Genomic DNA, 21062 nt, shown 5'->3' with positions numbered 1-21062 from the left:
GTGGGTCACTACATTGGCTGACTGGAAAGACTTCCATGAACTGATGCTAACTGAAGTGAGCAGAACCAAGAGAACATTGTACACAGTAACAGCAGGATTATGTGATGAACTGTGATAGACTTGGCTCTTCTCAGCAGTATAATGATCCAAGATGATTCCAATAGAATTGGGATGGAAAATACTATCTGTATACAAAGAACTGTGGAGACTAAATACAGATCAAAGCATGGTATTGTCACCTTTTTTTGCTTTTTCTTTCTCCTGGTTTTTCCCTTTTGTTCTAATTTTTCTTTCACAACATGACTAATATGAAAATATACATAAAATGATTTTATAACATATCAGATTGCTTGCTACTTGGGGAAGGTGTAGGTAAGGGAGGAAAGGAGAAAAAGATATCTCTACAGGCCACTGGAAAAATAAAATTCTACTGAATTAAAAAAAAATAAACAGAACATTGGCTAAGTAATCATAAGTAAGACACTTAATCTTTTAATGTTCCCAGGCATCTTTTCAAGAGTACAAATTGAAAAGGAATGCCCATCTGCATTGATACAGGTAGTTTCCTTTTTGGAAAATCACTATATTAATGAAATAACTGTGATAATCCAGATCAAAACCTAAATGTGTATATGTATACATAACACATATTTATATATGTTAATAGTAGTTTCAGTCACAACAGTGCAAAACTAACTAAAGATGAGACACCCTTGAAGATCAAAACAGAAGTCTTTAACCCTGTATATTGAACATGATGATCTCTGTATTAGAGGAATGACTCATAATGAAAAATAGAACAGGTGATTTTGGCCACTCATTTTACAGACTCTTTCTGAATCAACTGCATGACAAGTAAAGAATGCACCATAAGTTAGTGATAGCACATGCAATGAAAGAGCTTACTTTATAAAAAGATAATGGGGGGAGATATGTGCCGAGAAAAAAATTATAAACGAATTTCTAAATTGTAACGATTAGGACAATGTTAATACTTAGCATTTATATAGTCAGGGATATGCTGGGAAATATTTAATATCTCTTTCAAATATATGCGTGTATGTCTCTACATACATATATGTTATGTTAATACATACACACATATATATGCATACATAATATATGGCTTATTTTTAAGTTCAGCCTGCATTATTAGTACTTTGCTAAGCCATATAATCAGAAACACAACAAATCAAGTCCAGATGTAAATGATGACACTGAAAATTTAACAACTGATTCAACTCTGGCAAGCTTGCTTGAGCTGACTTCAATATTCCACTATATAGTACTTTAAGATATGTAGAATAATTTACATGTGTTTTTTAATTTGGTACTTATAATAACCATATGAGGTAGGTATTATTTATCAAAATTACAGATGAAGAGACTGAGGTTTTAAGAGGTTAAATGAGTTGTTCAGAGTGACAGAGTAACAATTCACTTACATTTGTATCTTCTATGTATATAGCACTTGAAATATAATTTGTGTTTAATAAAAACTTTTTGATGGATTGATTTTCTGTTAAATTCCAACTGTGTCTTTAGAGACTTTCATAGCAACATAGCTAATTAGTAACTGTAAGATTTAAATTCCGTGTAGAGTGCTTGCCATTTCTGACCTCTCAAATTTATTATTTTTATAAAATACTAAGTATCCTATAATTTAGTATGTATATGTATATACACATCTATATATTTACAAATGTGTTGATACACATATTTGTATACATATGTATATATACACAGATTTATGTATGTGTGTATGTATATATATATATAGATATATCTTTTTATAGTTATTAATGTTTTTCTTTCTTTTCAAAAAAATTAAATATTTTAAATGAACAAATCTATATTCTTGCCCTCCCACTCCCATCCTATTAGAAAGAAAAAGGGAAAACAAATTTCTTGTAACAAATATCAAGTCAAGAAAAAAATTCCCTCCTTGGCTGTGTTCAATATCTATGTAGATTTAGATATTACATCCTGAATCCTTCACTTCTCTATCTTATACATAGATATAATCCATATTTGAAAGCATCCTATTGCAGGTTAATAAGGTATACAAACACAAATATATAAATATACATGTATGAAAATTTCTTCAGATACATAATTTTGCAATGGGAGTTCTTTGTCGTTAAGCATCAAATCTAAGTATACTTCATGTTAATTCTGTATTCTTAATAAAACCCATTGCAGCACAGTGTGCTCATCCCCATTTTGTAAATGGAACAGAAACACAAAGATGATTTTGACCACTTAATTGCCCAGAGACAAATCATAATGGAGATTAGCACTTATGAGGTCCTGAGTTTTTAGTCATACATAGCTGAAGAAATTGCTTATAACTTACCTAGATATTTAGATGCACCGGTGATCTCATGAGTGGCAGTGTTCCCATAGCAGGTGACAACCACTAAACATCAATTTCCTTTTCAGTTCTTATTTGTGTCTTTCCCAAAATCCTTTTAGAGAATTTATCCAACACTCAAAAATTCCTACTGTGGTTCTTTCAATAAATGTGCATCCTTGATATAGCCTAATTTGTCTACTATAAAAGACTAAGTTAATTAAATTAATATAAAAAACTTAGTAAGAGCATAGAAGATACTGTTAGTGAATTAAGTAGTAGGCAAATCATAGAGGGTATAAGTACTAAGCTAAGAAATTCCAATTATATTTCTCCTATAAATAATAACCAGCCAATAGATGTTTTTGAGATGATGACCCCAAAGTTTATTACAATCTATGAAATTGGAAAATGATTGTTTTATTTGTGATCTGATTTTTCTTGTGCAATATGATAATTGTGGAAATATTGCACATGTTTACTATATATTATATTATTTTCCATCTGGGAAGAAGTGGGGGTAAAGGAAGGAGAAAAAAATTCAGAACACAAGGATTTGCAAAGGTGAATACTGAAAACTATCTATGCATGTGTTTTGAAAATAAAATATAAGAAAAAGAAATTGGAAAATGAGTGGTATCACTGATAGGAATAGAACAGTTGAGGAAAAAGAAGTGCCTCCCTTCTGTGGCTAATATATCTCTCCAATCCACCTTTCTGTTTCTTGTTCCCCTCATTCTCAACATCCAGAATTCCTGCCCCAGGGACAAACTTACAAACCTACTTCCCTTGGACTGTCATACTTATCCAGCTTGGCCCTGTCTCTTCCAAATCCTATCCTATTCATCCTATGACTAGCTACTTCTACTATTCTGAAACATCATTTTTTTCTTGTTGTTTATCAAAAAAAAAAAAAAAATCATTATCATCTATTTTTTCACTTTCTTGAGTTAAATGAAGTCTATATATCCTTGCAACTCTACAGATCCCACCTTTCAACTTCCTTTTTTTCCCTTTCCAAAAAATTAGGAAACTAAAGTGCTATTTGAACTGGATATCTTCTGTAAAATTATTATTTAAAAAAATATATATTCCTAAAAAAAAAGAAAAAATATATATATATCCCTCGCTCCCTTCCTTGCTCTCTCCCTCGGGCTCTTCCTCGCTCCTTCCCTCCCTCGCTCCTTCCCTCCCTTTCTCCTTCCCTTTCTCTCTCTCCTGCCTGCTCCCACTTGCTCCCCCGCGCTCCCTCTCGTTCCCCCCCAGGCTCCCTCCCTCGCTCCCTCCCTCACTCACTTTCTCTCCCTCCCTTGCTCTCTCCCTTGCTCTCTCCCTCATTCTCTTCCTCCCTCACTCCATTGCTCCCTCCCTCTTTTCCTCTGTCTTTAGCTCGCTCCCGCTCACTTCCCCACGTGCTCCCACTCATTCCCCTGCATGCTCCCTCCCCTGCTCCTTCCCTCGCTCCCTCGCTTTTTCCCTCTCTCTCCCTCTCTCGCTTTTTCCCTCTCTCTCCCTCTCTCCCTCTCTCTCTCTCTCTCTCTCTCTCTCTCTCTCTCTCTCTCTTCTTTCGTCTCATTCTCTCCCTCTCTCTCTCTCTCTCTCTCTCTCTCTCTCTCTCTCCCTCTCTCCCCCTGTCCCCTTCCCTCCCTCTTTTGGTCCCTACCTTGCTCCCTCCCTTGCTCTCTCCCTTGCTCTCTCCCTTGCTCTTCCTCACTCACTCTATTGCTCCCTCCCTCTTTTCCTCTGTCCTGAGCGTGCTCCCGCTCGCTCCTCTGCATGCTTCCACTTGCTTCCCCACGCGCTCCCGCAAGCTCCCCTGCACGCTCCCTCCTCTGCTCCCTCCCTCGCTTTATCCCTCTCTCTCCCTCTCTCTCTTCCTCCGTCTCTCACTCTCTCTCCCTCCTTTGTCTCTCTCTCTCTCTCTCCCTGTCCCCCTCCCTCCCTCTTTTGCTCCCTCCCTCACTCTCCCTCACTCTATCCCTTGCTCTCTCCCTTGTTCTCTCTCCCTTGCTCTCTCCCTTGCTCCCTACCTCGTTACCTCCCTCGTTCCCTCTCTCGCTTTCTCCCTCTCTCACTTTCTCCCTCTCTCTCCCTCTCTCCCTCCCTCTTTTTATCTCTCTCTCCCTCCCTCCCTCCATCTTTCCCTGGCTCCCTCCCTCGCTTCCTCCTTCGCTCCAAGTCCTCCTGCAAGATGCATTGCTGCTTCAGGTAGACTCACTTATCTGAAAGGACTGCTTTTCCCTGCTTAGTGATAACCTGGCCTTGTTGTAAAATAAAAAATTCCTAGTCTAAGGGAAAATAATAAACACCTATGAATGAAACACTAGATTAGCTAAAATATTTTAAAATACAATTTAGCAAATATAACTTGGTGATTCTTTTTCTACCACATTTTACATGATTTTATTCTTTTTTCTGACTATTTCAACTATGTATCTAACTGTAAATTATCAGAATTGTTTATCTGATAAAGAACTAGAAGTGCACAGGAAGCTAAAAGGTAGGCTGATGGGACCTGTTAGCCACAAGGGAGCTTTTTTCTTTAATTCTCCCATTCTTGATAATAATACCACGATTATTTCAGTTTCATAGATTATTAATAGATTATAACCTTGGAGTTATCATTCCCCCATAGCTGAGAGTCAGGAAAATCTGTGTTTGAATAAAATTCTGGCTCTGAAATACCTTTTCTGACCAAGTCACTTAACTTTTTTATATACCAATTGATTCTCTAAGACTGTAGGTTGCCAAGCAATCTATTTCAGCAGTATAAGTTCCTTACCAGGAATTCCCTTTATTGATGAAATTTCAAATCTACCCCATACATCCAAAAGAAATTAAAAGCATACAATGAAGGAATACTCACCTTTTTCATTTTATTACAAATTCTTTGTCTTGGGGGGATACAAAGCATTAAGAATTTCCTCTTTACATTTAACTTAGCTAACATTCCAGATTAGCTCCAGAATAGCAGATTTATTTCTAGCAATAAGGCTACCTTGAAGTTGTTGGTGCATATGGGATCCTTCTTTCCAATTTGCAGAATTTGGGTTCTTAATCTCTAGTAGTGGGATCTCTGATTAAAAGGGTATGGACAAATGTATGTATATCTATAAAAAGAAGCATCATGACCTCAATGAACCAATATGGCATTATCAAAAATAAGTAATTCCCAGTTAATCTCGTGCTCCTTTTTTGGCATGGAGAATTCTGTATATGCAGCTTACCTAGATTTTAAAAAAGCATTTGACAAAGCCTTTCATGTTATTCTTATGGAAAATATGCAGTAATACCAATGGTAATACAATAAAATAGCTTCAGAACTGGTTAGTGGCTAAACCTAAAGAGGACTCATTGATTATTTGATGTCAACTTAGGAAAGAAAATATTACTACAGTGCCCCTAGTAAGGTATGCTGGATCTTCTGCTATTTCATCAGGTACTTGCATAATGGCATCCTTGTTAAATTGAAAAATAGCACAAAGATGATAAGATTAGCCAAAAGGTTTTTCATGGTATTTCTTGGAAAGTCATTTGTCATGGTATTCCAAATCCAGAGGATAGCATATCCAGGATCTAGAATAAAAGTCAGAAAACTAAGACCTGAAGGCCAAATCTAACCCATCATCTATTTATGAGCCATATAAAAATAGGTGGAAGGCCAGATTTAGCCCTCAGACCACAGTTTTGTGACCCCTGTTCTAAAACATTAAACTTGGTCAAAGAAAATGATATTTAACAGATAAATATCAAGTTTTACAATTGGGCTCAAGAACATCAAGGTTACAAGTACAAGAAAGAAAAAACAATTTCTATTTTTAAAATTCTGAGAATTTTAGTAGAGTGATAACTCAAGATGAGGCCATACAATTATATATAATAGTACTTCAGATCCATATATCATGTCTTCTCAGGCAAAAGATCCCTAGCTCCTTTCATCTCCTTATTGGCATATTATCTAATTCCCTCATCATTCAAATCACCTTACTCTTGATGATCTTCAGGTTGTCCATGTCTTTCCTAAAACATGGCATGTTTTATAAGACTGAATATAAGGAGAAAGGAAGGAAAAAAACTGGAACATAAAATCTTATAAAAATGAATATTGAAAACTATCTTTACATATATTTGGAGAAAAATAAAATACGATTGAAAATTTTAAAAAGTTCAGCTTTTTAATAATATGCAGTAGTTCAACATTTTCACAATAAAATTAAAATAACAAGAAAAATTTAAAAATAACTATCACCTTGCATGTTCTGGATTATGTATTTATTACTAAAACCTAAGGTCATTTTTTTCCCTTTTATGTTAACTATTGACTGATATTGAACTTGGAGTCCATTAAAACCCCAAATATGTGTCACATAAACTACTCTATAGCCCTAGTTTTACCATTTTCTACTTGCAACATTGATTTTTTAACCCAAGGTGATAGTTTCTCAGAAAGACCTAATTCACAAATCATATATTAATTACTTGAGTCCCCAAGCACAACATGGCCTCTTTAATAAAATGAACAGCAATAAAAATGAGATGGGTCAAGCATTCATATTTGAAAAACAAAGCAGATGAAAAACACGTATAATCCAGGCTGTACAATAAAACTGGACCAACCAATAAACATTAATTAGATGCCTACAATGTGCCAGGCACAATGCTAAGCACTGGGGATACAAAGATAGAAATGAAATAGATATTTCCCTCTAGAAGCTTATACTCTGTTGAGTGAGACAACACATATACATTTAAGTATAAAATGTCTAGAAGGCAATTTTTGGGAGAAATACTTACAACTGGGAAAATCTGGGAAGGTCTTATGTAGGAGGTAGCATTTGATATGAGCTCTGAAGGAAACTAGGGACTCTTAAGAGATGGAGATAAGAAGGGAGGGACCAGAGAGAGTCCACTGAGTTATTTCAGCAGTACTTATGTCTTGCATGAGGCATGCAGGCTGACAATGAGCAGGGCTCTAAATTATGGCAGAAAATATTTCACTTTTAATTACTCCAAACTGTCTGCTTCCAAGAATTCCATGTCTTTAATTCTAGCAATTCCTCAGTGATGCTCCATGGATGAAATCTCATAGGAAACAGTTTTCCGACATATGAACCAATTCTCCCTAAAGTCTGCTGGTAGTTGTTACCATCATCAACATTGTTTTTGACCTTTTTAAGGAGGTAGAACCACACAAACAAACCTGTTCAGCATGTAGAGAGACTTAGTCACCAAAATTGTCATTTTCCTTCAGAAAAATGTCATGAACAGAAACAAAAAAGGCCATTTGGAATGCATACTCCTGGATTATAAACTCCTTATTTCCCCCCAGAGCAGCCAGTGGGCTGGTGATAGAAACTTTCAATTTCTGATCTATTGCAGTTGTTATGATTGTTTAATATTCACTGAGCATTTCTAGGAGTACAGAGGAAGATAAGAGATTCATTTGGACTTTAAATTTTCCTGGGAGACAAAGTGTTCCCTCTTTTGAGTCTCAAAAGGTAAAGAGGAAAGGGATATTTTTTTAAATTTCCTCAGACCCACTTTTGTCTGACTAGCCCCCAAGTCAAAACCCTCCCTGCTGCTAATTCAGTTTCCCCATCACAAAATGAGAGGGCTAATGACTAACGCTCTCAGTACACAACCTCATAAATCTGGGTTAAGTCCCTCTGGGAAAAGATGGCTGGATTCTCTTAGGTAATGCTTAGCCAGCCAAAGCCTTCTCCATATTGCCCCACAGTAGCCAGCCGGCTGGTGCTGGGAAATTTCAAGCTCTGATCATCATTGTCATTATGATTGTTTAATATTCACTGAACGCTGACTGCACACTTGGTATTTGTCGATGCACAGAAGGAGAGGGGGGTGCTTCTCTACCAGCGTGACAGAGGGAGCTGGTGCTGGCTGGCTGACTGACTGAGGATAGTACATCCAATGGAGACCATCTGGAGCAGTGCATTCAGGGGCTCCCAAGACACCTGTGGGGTTTCTGACTAAACTAACTTGCTTGGATTCTAATCAATTTAACATTGAAATTCTTGAAGCCTTTCTGACTAAGATGCTAATTCCTTGCAAAGAGGAATTGGGGCGAGGGAGGTGGGCCGGCATCCCTCAAGCGGCTGTTTACTGCTGTCTCTAGTCACTTTGGTCAACCAGATTTCTCCACTGTAACTTAGAACTTCCTGGTTTGAAAGAAAGTGAACTCCCACCTCCCACCTTGCACATTACCAGGTGATAGTAGGGTACCTCTTGTCTTTGCCTATTTAACTGTGATCTAGTAGAAAGAACTGCATTTGGATCCAGAAGAAGGAGGATCAAATCCTAACTATTCTACTTACGACCTGTGTGACCTTAGGTAAATCATTTCACCTTTCTCAAGCCTTCATTTTTTCACCTATAAAATCAGAGGGTTGGACAAAGTGACCTTTAATGGAGATCACATAGAACACCAGATCTGAGGCAAGAGGACTGGGTTCACATCCTGACTCTGCCACCTACCAACTGTGTGATCTTGGAAAAAGTGCTTAATTTCATTGGGTCTCAGTTTCCTCCTATTTAAATGGACTAGATGACCTATGAAGTCCTTTCCAGATCAAAATCATGGTCCTATGTTTTGATATAATGATGTTATTCTCTCTGAGAGAGGGACAGAGAAAGAGACAGAGAAAGGGAGAGAGAGAGATTGAGAAATACAGACAGAGATACAGAGATAGAGAAATATAGACACAGAAAAACATAGAGAGATTGAGAGAGAGGCAGAGAGAGAGAGAGAGGGAAAGAGAAAGAAAGAGAGAGAGAGATTGAGAAAGAGAGAGACAGAAAGACAAAAAGAGATAGAGATAAAGAAATAGAGAGCGATTGAGAGGGAGAAAAATTGAGAAACAGAGAGACAAAGAAATTGAGAAAAAGAGACATAGAAACAAATAGAGATAGGAGAGATAGAGAGAAAGAAAGAGACAGATGAGAGAAAGACAGAGGCAGAGAGAGACAGAGATAGAAAAACAGAGAGAGAGATATAGACACAAGGAGAGAGAGAGATTGAGAGACAAAGAGCATCAGAGGTATTGACAGAGGCAGAGAAACAGAGAGAGGGATTGAGAGAGACAGACAGAAAGATAAAAAGAAACCAATAAAGAGAAAGACAATGATTGAGAGAGGGAAGAAGGGAGGGAGGGAAACAGAGAGAGAGAGAGAGAGAGAGAGAAGTAAGGAAAGAAAGAAGGAAAGAAGAAAGGAAGGAAGGAAAGAAAGAAAGAAGAAAGAAAGAAAGAAAGAAAGAAAGAAAGAAAGAAAGAAAGAAAGAAAGAAAGAAAGAAAGAAAGAAAGAAAGAGAAAGGAAAAGAAAGAAAGAAAGAAAGAGGAAGAGGAGAGAGAGATAGTTTACTACTTGGTTAACTCACTTATCTCAAAGTACAGAACATTTGTTTGGTAAACCTCTTTGGTACTTATCATGGAATGCTGGTAATTCTGTTATTGCTAGTCTTTTAGATGCAAGCTCCATGAAGTTTAGGGCAGGGTCTTATCTAATCTCTATATCTTTTTCAGTCCTTAGTCCAATACCCTTCTAACAATAAATAATTATGTGGGTAGCTAGATAATACAGTTGATAGAGCACTGGTCCTGTAATCAGGAGGATCTTACTTCAAATCTGGTCTCAAATGTGTACTATCTGTATGAGCCTGGGCAAGTCACTTATCCCTTATTTCCTCAAGAAAAAAAAAAAAAGAAATGATCATAAGATCACAGATTTTAAAAGTGGAAAGGACCATCATGGTCATCTAATCCAAAGTTATGGAAACTAACACCCAAAGAGGTTAATCAACTTTCCTAAAATCAGATGAGAAGAAAATTACAGAGTCAAGATTTGAAATAGATATTTGCTGGGTGAATCCCCATGCTCCCTTTGGTGAGAAGACTTGATTATTAAGAGCAAATAACTTTTTAATTTCAATAAGAAACTTCTGAAAGCTTCAGCATTCTATTTCTGAAGCCATTTCCATATCTTATAGTCATGGCAAGCTCTCAGTTAACATCCTGTTACCAGAGCCCTCAGATAACAGCACAGTTATCTATTGCTGTTATTTTACACAATGTCTAAAGTGCACAACAAATGCAAGCTAACAGCAGACACTGATGAAAAACCCAAACCCAGAATCCTTCTCATGTCCTGAAATCAGAATACTTTTTTCAAGACATTCTGCAGCTAGAGCACAGTGATCATTGATATTCATAACCAAAACCCACAGGCGCTGCAAAAAAACCTTTAGTCATCAAAGGAATATTCCATTTGGCTCACTATCCTCTAATAATAACAGCTCACATTATGTAACTCTTGATTTCCCCAGAGCAAACTTGTGAGAAAAATGATGCAAGTGTTATCCCCACTTTGCAGATGTAACAACTGAGGTTAATAAAAAGTTATGATTTATTATGATAGAATTCTAGTTGGAAAATTAGAAGAAACCTTAGAAGTCATCTAGTCTGACTCTAATTTTTACAGATGAGGGAACTGAGGCCAGACAAGGGAAGTAACATATCAACATTATATAAGTACATGGCTGAGCTGGGATTTTCACTCAAATTCTAATTAGCCAAAGATCCAGCCCTTCAAGTCACCACTTTAAGTTCATATAACTAGGGGAGCAAGTCCTGAACTCAGAACTTCTGGCTTTGAGTATAGTGTGCTTTCCACAATCCTGCATTGTCATTGCCCATTAAAGCAGGAAAGTGGACTTAAACATTGTGATAAGATTTTCAACAACAGAAAAGAAGGTTTCAGACCTCAATATATTCTTTTAATTTGACATTTTAAGTGTCTGCTATTGGGCAGGCTTTTAGAATTGAATTAAAATTCATTTAAACAGAATTCTCCATTTTCTAAGCATTCCAGCTAATCAAACTTTGGATATAGTTTCCATTAAAAAATGGAAATTTTTTGCTGTCATTGGAAATAATCAAGCAGAAGCTTGCCAGGTACTTGTCAGAGACATTGTAAAAGGGATTCAGGCTTCAGGTAGACAAGCTGACTGTTAAGATCCTGTGCTTCCAACCTATAAGAAAGATCTTCTTGAATTAAATTCTCTTCTATGTTATCAAGATCTTTCTAAGAATTTTGCATTTGTGCTTATTTTACTTTTATAGGCATAGTGAAGGGCAAGCATGTCAGCCCCTCTTTTTGTGTTTTTCTATATTTATGACTACAAAACAATAAAGTTAACTTTCAAGGATGATTTTATGTAAAAGCTATAATTGGGAATTTATAGACACACACAGACACACACACACAAATGTACCCTCTTTAATCAGGTTAGTATTTTAGAATGTTAAGTCCAAATTTCAAATAAAATAAGAAACTCATCATATATCTAACAAATTTTATTTTAAGGACCTTTACTTAGGCATAGCAGAGAAAGAACCTCCAGAGCAGAGAATGGTACCCATCTTGTATAAGGCATTGATTCAGTCTCTGGTCCCACAAAAGAAGAAGGAGCTCTAGCCCCTCCTTCACAAGCTGTCTCGTACCCAGGCAAACAGGAAGCTATATCAGTGAACCATGTTTGAGTACCCTGAATCAATTAAATCTCATAGATAGTTTCAATATATTTTAAGGAAAATATAACCTAATTGGATGGAGAAATGTGAATGAGGCGTAGGATATTTCTCCCATCACATCCCTTTAATACTTCATGAATCAATCTCTCCATGTCCTCAAAACTTTCAATTCAAACATGATTCTCTATATACAATTTATCAAATCTCCATCCTTTTCTTGTCTTTTCTCTTTGATGCCGTTTCCTGTCATCATTGTTGTTATTGTGTCATTTCAATTATTTTGGAACTGTCTTGGCAAAGATACTAGAATGATTTGCCATTCCTTTCTTGATTTACAGATGAGGGACTGAGGCAAAAAGCATTAAGTAACTTTTTCAAAGTCACTTAGCTAGTAAGTGTATGAGTCCAGATTTGAACTCACAAAAGATGAACCTTTCTGATTCTCAAGTTCAAAACAAAGCTGAAAAGATGGAAGTGGGGAATCCAAAGGGTAGCTGGCACAGTGCTATGTTCATCTTTTTCCAAAGAATGTATACACTAAATTAATGTTCTTACTGACTTCATATCTCTCTATTTGGCAGTCTTATCTGCCCATTAATTAATTGCTAATTAATAATTTTGCTTTCCTTGTTATAGGAATTGATTTATTTCAGTCAGAGTAACTAAAAAGTATAGTAGTTAGAGAACTGAACTCATCAAGGATGTGAGTTCATCTTCTGCCTCAGATACTTATTAGCTGGGTGATCCTAAGAAAAATCACTTAACCTCTTCCTGCCTCAGCTTCCTCAACTATAAAATGGGAATAATAATACTACTTAACAGTTATAAGGATCAAATAAAATAATAATTGTAAAACTATTTGAAAAACTTAAAATTTCTCTAAGTGCTGTATCCCATTCCTCATCATCAACAATTTGTTTAAGTAGGTCAGGATTTAATTATTTGGGTTCCACTGTAAAAGTTTTTTATCATCTTAATTCTTACTTCTAGTTTCTATTTAATTTTGCTTTAATTAATTGGTGGTCTGATTGGTGCCCATCTTTGCGCACATGATTAAAAGCAACTTTTTGATTTGCTTCTATCAGGAAAAACTTGAATTGTTATTGCATCAATATGCAGTTTTCTCCTTTTCTGGTTTCATTTAGTAGGTTTGATTATGAGGTCACTGGACAAAGATCTCATATTTAGAATTAATAGATGAACTAAAAATTATGTCTTCTGTCCCTTTTTCTGCCATAATCAACTGCAGAATTAGAAGAAAGTGCTTAAAACTGAAGACAATTTGGTATTTTCCATTGTTTCATGGATTGTCAAGTCTATAACCTTGATATCACTACTGGGTAATGAACTAAATAATTAGCTAGTCTGGGTTTTCACAAAGCAGATTTGGCCTGTTGCTATTTTTAATCAGACTAGAACCTGCTAGAGCTTGCTATATGCCGGTACAAGGTTAAAGATTCGAGCATCAACGTCATGTCTTTATAAGGCATCATAGTAGAACTTGAGAAGATTTTTGACCCTGTTTCCATGGAGTTATAATGCAAACTACAACCAATGAAAACAGGAAAACCAGACTTGGTGATCTTCAATAGCTCTGAATTTCAGGTCTAGTTTAGTCTTGGATTGTCAGTGTGACTCCCACTCAGTCAATGTGCTCCTGATCCCAAATCTCCTATAGATGGGTATAGGAACCTGAACAGTCTTCAACCTCATTTTCTCCCCCAGAATCACCAAAGTTCAGTCCGAAGACAAAAGTCAAGACAACTGGTGATAGACCGGATTACAGTGGATAACCCTGGCCTTTCTATATGAAGGTATTTCCCAGGTCTCCATCTGTCAGAGGTAATGCTTTTTAATGACTAAAGGCTAGGTAAAAATTGAGACAAAAACCAGCTCAGTTTACCACACTCTGAAACTGTGTGTTGGTGAATAAAAACTCTTTAGAAGTAAGAAGCCATGGTTATTTTTTTCTCATGATTATAGAAAAAAGGGAAGGTATTTACACAATTCATGCTGATCAAATATAACCAGAAAGCATTCTATGATTTGCAAAATACTTTACACCCAATTATCTAATTTGATCCTCACAGCAACCTTATAAAATAAGTACTATAGATGTTGTTACCCCCATCTTTCATCTGAGAAAATTGAAGCACAGAAATAGTTGTGACAAGACCATGATCACACAGCCAGAGAATGTTGGAGAAAGTTTTTACTAACACCAAGTTCCATTACTTCAAACTGTGCTGTTAAATCTTCTTGCAGCAAACCATTCTGTAGTGCAAACCCTCATCATTGTCATATTCCAACAATGAGGTCTTTAAGTGGCTGTGAGAATTGGTTAAGATGTTATTTTATATCAGAAAATGCTAATATCCATCCCAGTTGAGAAGGATGCTTCCTAAGTTCTTTACAAATTTTAAAGTAAATAGAAAAATAAGCCAGAGGAAAAAATGATATTGATAAACATTTGGCTTAAAAGTGAGCCTCTTCTCCCTGGCCACGTTGTAAGATTGTGAAACCCAATACCTTCCAGGCTGAAACCATAGATTGATAGTTAACTGCAGCCAATTCCATTTCTGGGGGAGGAGGGAAACTTCTGCAATCTGCTCTCAACAGACCCCATTCCTGAGGTTCTTTTCACATTGAAAAAGAATTATACTATTCCAGGAGGCCTGGTGGCAAAAATAAGTTAGCCATTCTCCTTTTGTGGGCATATCTGGCTTTTCACAAAAGCTGCATTTCTGAATTTTTGAAAAGTTAATCTTATTTTTTTACTTTGTTTTTAATTTATGGAATAATACAAGCATTTTTGTAACATATGTTAAGAGCTGTTAAGGAGTCCCCTGAACTTGTCTTTTTTAGTTGCCATATTTTCCAGAAACACTGGACTCAGAGCATGCAGAAAGCCATGAATATGTCAAAGCGAAAGCTCACCCTGAGCTGACATAACTTGTGTTGTGCCCCAAGTTGGACTTTCTATGTGTCCTTGGCAAGCAAGACATACACCAGAAAGTCTGTGCCAGGTTCAGAGGCTAATGCTTATGCAGCTGGGGTCTTTTACAGAGGAGCATATCCTTCCATCTTCATGGTCTGGCAGTTCCTAAGGTTTTTGCCATCATATTGCTCCTCTCTCTGAGGAGTGCTCTTGTCTTTTTTTTTTCCACCTTTGCTGAACTGTTTCCTCTTCCATGTCATGCCCCTTCCAGGTATCCCTTCCTTCCTTTCTCCTGCTATTATAAAAGCATAAATTTCTGTAAAGACTGGGAACACTTTGGAGTCTACATATATGTTCATTTCTCTTGTAATAAACCTGGTTTTCACATCAACATTGTGATTGTCTGTTGACACAAAATATAATTTAAAAAAAGATGATTGCACATGAAAATGCAAATCATTATGTGCAACTTGCTATTTGCTCTAAATATATAATAAAATTATGTAAATTTCTTTTTTCCCTTCTTTTTTCTCTCTCCTTCACCCTGGAGATGGCAAATAGGTTTAAATATGTAAAATTATCCTATAAATACTTTTATTAAACAGTTCTTTCTCTGGATGAAGATAGTATCTTTTTTCATATTTTCATATGATCTTTATGGTTAATCTGGGGATTTATAATAGTCAAAATAACTAACAAAGTCATTGTTAAAACAATTTTGCTATTACTGTATACAATGTTTTCTTGGTTCTGTTCATTTCACTTTTCATTATTTCATGGAAGTCTTTCTTGTTTTTCTTTTCTTTTTTTTTTAAATGAGAAACATTTCATCACAGCTTATTTAGTCATTCTCCAATTGATGAGCATCCCTGTAATTGCCAGTTGTTTGCCACCACAAAGAGAGCTGCTATGAATATTTTTAGATCATATAGGTTCTTTTCCTTTTTCCCTAATCATCTTTACTCATTATTAAGCTGCCTAAGCTCTTTGACACAGCAATATCATTATTAGGTCTATTTCCAAAGTTAATGTTATTTTAAAAGAATGAGGAGAGCTAATCATCCAAGATTCCTATACTAATAATACAAATGACTACAATATTCAATTGCAAACATTCATTATGTTCCTACTATGTGCAAGGCATTATACTAGGATACGAAGGCAAACATGGAATGGTCCCTAACCTTAAGAATCTTATATTCTATTATATTCTAGTACAGGAAAGAATATGTATGCAAATAAACACAAGTTAATTTGAGGAGGAACAAAACAGAAACAACTGTAGTAACAAATTCAAAATTCAAAAGTAACAAATTCATGCAAGAGTAACCCTAAGCTAAAGCTGGATGAAAATCATATTGCAACTATAGACTAATCTCAACTCTGTGATTCCCCTAGCTACCTTCAGTTTTAGTATGAGATACTTTCAGTTGTTAGAGGTGCACATTTTGGTCTAATTTCTCTTTCTATCTAGTACATTCTCTATTTTATGCAAAAATTAGAAAGCAATTAAAACAAAATAACAAAGTAATTCCCAGGAATATAAGTGGTCAATAGAATTATTCTCAGTTCTAACATCCCTTCATTTCTATTATATACATAAATAACTTAGAACCTCCTAAAGAGCATTTGTGAGGTAATAGCAACTACTTCCAAGGAAATTAACTCAATGATGGCAAAATTAACTTTCTTTGAAAGAGACAGAGTGAGAATTCTTCTTTTTTCTCTCTTTTTTAGTCTTAGCAGCCAGTATGGAGATTTACAATTACCGATCAGGTACTGGTATGATATGACTGGTATGACTCTATAGATCAGTTGGTACTGGATTGGGGGACACTATTACAAGTTCAAATTTAATCATGTGACAATTTCCTTCTTCTCCTTCTAACCAAAGATTTTCTTTCTCTTCAACATATTTGCTACAGCTAACAAGAACCTTTTGTGTCCACTATCATACTTGGTCTCTGTAGCTACCTTCTTTAAAATACGCCAGTACTTTTGGTTGCTAGCCTGTGTTCTTATCAAAACTCTTAAGGCATTATGATATCCTAGACCTTTTTCAGATGAATGAATGCTAGTTCCCTTGCCACTAAAACTGAGTAGGAGTCCTCCATTATGGGCAAATGAATATTCTCTGATTGCAATTGTTCTTAGAACAGAAAAATAAAAACCTTACGGATTCTCATTCTAGCTACTAAAAAGTATTTATTATTATGTGCCAGGTGCCATTCTAATCACTGAAGATATAAAGACAAAAACGAAATAGTCTGTACTCAAGAAGCTTACACTCTAATGTGGGTCATTTAGTTCAACACAATCATCTTATAGATGAGGAAATTGAGATGTAGAGGGGAATAATTTTATCAGATAGAAATAAAGAGTACATTCTAAGCACAGGAGATGACTTGTATGAATATACAGAGGTAGGCGATGGGAATTCTTTGTTTGGAGAATAGTTATAGTCTATTTTGGCTGGAACTTAAGTTTTCATATGTTGAATTTTTTAAAAGAGGAAAATCTCTATACTTGTAATTAATTATAACATTGTCCTTACTCCTACTATACACATAGAGGTACATAGTCCCAGGTCTCCATTATCATAGTCATTGTGGATTTAGAGTCAAAATTAAACCCTTGGTTAAAGAGCAGACCTAGTCTCATAGAAAAGATATAGCCTATCACAAACCATACAGTATGGCAGAGAAATGTTGCCCTGCATCCTATTGAATGTTCTCTAAGTGTTCACATGTCTCATGAAAGAGAGCAAGAATAAAAGTCCAAGAAAGACTTGATGCAGTAAACAGGCAGCAATGGGGACACTGATGCATTTAACCTTCAGAGACTAGAACTGATCCCTGTTGCTGAGTTGCTGGGAGAAAGAGCTAATGTAAGCATTTGGCAAATAGACAACTTTCCACCAAAGCTGAAAAGCTAATGATCACATCTTTTTTTTTTCTTTTTGTATAATTACATCATGATGCTTTTAGTAGAAATGCAAACTTTTTCTTCTACTTCTCAGTTGTTTCTAACCTCAATTAGCTAAGCAAGATGGGGCTATAAAGCAATAAAATGAATGTTCTCAGGCAGCTTCTGGGATCATCTCTTCACTTGCTAGTCACACAAGGTTTTAATTCTTGTTTTCAGCTGTGGTCATGGCCTGGCAAAGGGTCCATAGATTTGAGATGGAAGATAGCCAGATAGGCTGACACTGAAGCAGCTGCCTGAATCATGTTTAAAAGCAAGGAATCTTTAATTCACTAGAGATGAGTTTTGAGCAGATTAACATATTTATGCAAAGACAAATGTAACTAAGATTTCTACTGGAGCATCACAAGACTTGGAAGAGGCAAACAAGAACAAGAGGGTGATATTCTGGCATCAACCTTGCTTCAACCTTCTGATGTACCAGTATTCTACTTTCCTAAGAATGGGCTTCAGAAAACATTACCCCTTTATTCAAATGAGTGTTCAGAGGAGCACGGGTGAGAATAAACTAGTAACTAAAATATTAAATGAAAACAGGGGAATAAAACTCATATGATCAAACATTAAAAGCTGGAAAAAGCCTTACAGTACTTCTTGTTCTAGGGCTGCATAATGGTTGAAATATTAGATTTAGGATTTGGAAGACCTACATTAAAAAAACTGCTTCAACTATTGAACTGTGTTAACCTGGATCAGTTACTTAACTTGTCTGAGTACCAACTTACTTCCTCATGTGAAAAATAATGAGATATTTGCCTCAGTTTCTTCACAAGTCAACAAGCATTTTATTAAGTGCTCACCATGTTCCAGGCACTAGGCTTATAGAGAAAGGCATAAACATTTTCTGCTATCAAGGATCTAAGATCAAATGACCTCTAACTTCCCTAGTTCTAAACCTATTATCCTATGGGTTATTTCATTTTCTGACTTCTTTCTATGTTCCTTTTGCTGCCCGTTTTGCCATATTGTAACAGCTCTTTTTTCTGTGGCTCTCAGAGGGCATTTGGAGAATGTGGTAGTTTCCAGTTTGCTGTGAGTTAGTCTCAGTTTCTAATATACAAGAAGTAGGCATTTAACAACACTAGCAGGAATATCAGGGAGGGATATTGTTACATTAAAATGTGATTTGGTGTCATGAAAAACAGTTTGTGAGATGGATTTCTCTGATGTGAAACAGCAAATTAATCCAACACACTTCATCCTTATATATTCTCACAAGATGTATTAACATTTTAAATAGACCTCAAAACAGGTGCCCAATAACAGAATGACAAACCTACGTGTGAAATGGAAGATTTGGGAGATGGAGCTGCATATGGTCATTCTTTTTAAAACATCCTCCTGTACTGGACTGTTGAGAAGTTTCATCCTTTCATCAACAAGCAGGTTGTGCAAAACTTGAGTTTTTGATATCCATGGACAGCATTTGCTCAGTGCCTTTAATGACTTCTGTAATTAGTCATTTAAACAGATTACCCTGTGATCCAAACCAGGGAGTGCAGGGAGATGAGCTGAGACAAACATTTCCTAAAGGCACTTTAGCACTAATTGCAGAAAATGAGGCTTACTTGTCTCTTTACAGGCTCCTTTGGGTCAAATTTCACTTGGTTGGGGGTAAGAATGGAAAGTGAATATTCTCCTTGAAGTTGGTAGGATTATTTTCTAAAAGTCCCTTTCACCTTTAAGATATATGACTTCTATTACAATTCCTAGGTTGAAAATGATTAGGGGAAGCGAATTTGCACAGAGGTAATATAAACTGGCAAATTGCAAGACTTTATGCATTATCAAGAAGAGCCAAAAACATGAATAAAATTATGTCTACAAAAGGAAGAAGTCATCTAAATGGGATGGAAGAAGAGTATGTAGAAGTTGAGTTGCACATATAATGGGACTTCCATCAATATAGTAAACTCTGTTGGTTGGAAATTGGTCCCCCCATTCCGAGGAAGTAATATGGAATTAGGTGAGAAAAGTTCCTAAATGGTTTGGAACCTTTGTTTCTATGACCTCCTGATAGGGTATATTTCAAGGAAGCCAATTTTTAAAAAGTCTTAAATATGCCAAAATATTTAAGCAGATTTCTTTGAGACAGCCAAAAAAAAAAATCATACACACACACACACATACACAAAACCCTGAAAGCAAAAGGTATATCAATGACCTGTTTTGATTTAATAAATTTTGATAATATGAATGAAATGGACTGTTATTGCTTTACATAAAAAATGCATGTACATAATTCAGAAAAAGATGGGAAGTTTTGAATGAAGTTATATAAGAAAAGAAAGCAAAACCCCATGCTAAATGGCAACAGATTAAGGCAATGAACAAACTTGGTCTCAGAGAAAAGAAGATAAAGTACATATCTCTACTATCAAAAAAAGAGTGTAGAATAAATGTAGAAAGTTGCACACACTGCTACACGTGGTTCCTTTATCAATTAACTTTGTTTCACTGTTTTTCTTTAAGTGAGGGTTCAATAAAGGTGTAGAATCCTGTATATCAGGAAATAACTATGATATAAAATAAAGGTATTAATCTAAAAAATTAAAGAGACTTGACAGGAATAGAGACAGAAGTTAGATAATTATAATTCCCACCACAATAATTAGCTAGTAACTATTCATTGTATAGCTATTTTTACTAACCATTGAAAAGTAGAAAGGGAAAAGTAGGGGCTCAAACATTTTGTTGTCTTATAAATGCCTTCATCTTTCCTATCTTCAGTTGTTTCATCTAAAAGAAGGAAACACCAAACTATTATCAACAGTGATAGAAGGATTTTTAAAATTCAGGATATGGACATACATGCACACATGCAAATATAAGTCACAGAATCGTAAATGTCAGAGATGAATAAGATCTTTGTGACCATCTAATTCAAAATTTGTTTGAACAAAAATCCTCCTTCCAACATAACAAAGAAGTGGTCATCCAGCCCTTAGCTAAAAGCTTTCAGATGAGAAGAAACCCAGTTTCCTCTATGATAGACTATATCCATACTATTAGTTTGTTTAGAAGTTTTTTTCTTAAATCAAGGTATTTGTTCAGCTTTTCAACTTCTATTCATACACATACTTATATTTTCACATATAGGCTACAAAGTCTTTAGGACCCACAAAGATTTCTGACATCCACAAAGTCTTTCTCTCAAGCTTCTTAGCATGAGGATGACTCTGGGTACTTGAAATCTATGCCATTTGATTAATTTTAGTGCCTTTGAATATGCTCCCAGAG

Source organism: Sarcophilus harrisii, chromosome 1, assembly GCF_902635505.1.
Source record: "Sarcophilus harrisii chromosome 1, mSarHar1.11, whole genome shotgun sequence".
NCBI classification, from domain to species: Eukaryota; Metazoa; Chordata; class Mammalia; order Dasyuromorphia; family Dasyuridae; genus Sarcophilus; species Sarcophilus harrisii.
The sequence above is the reverse complement of the archived record's forward strand: the minus strand, read 5'-3'. Positions refer to the sequence as shown.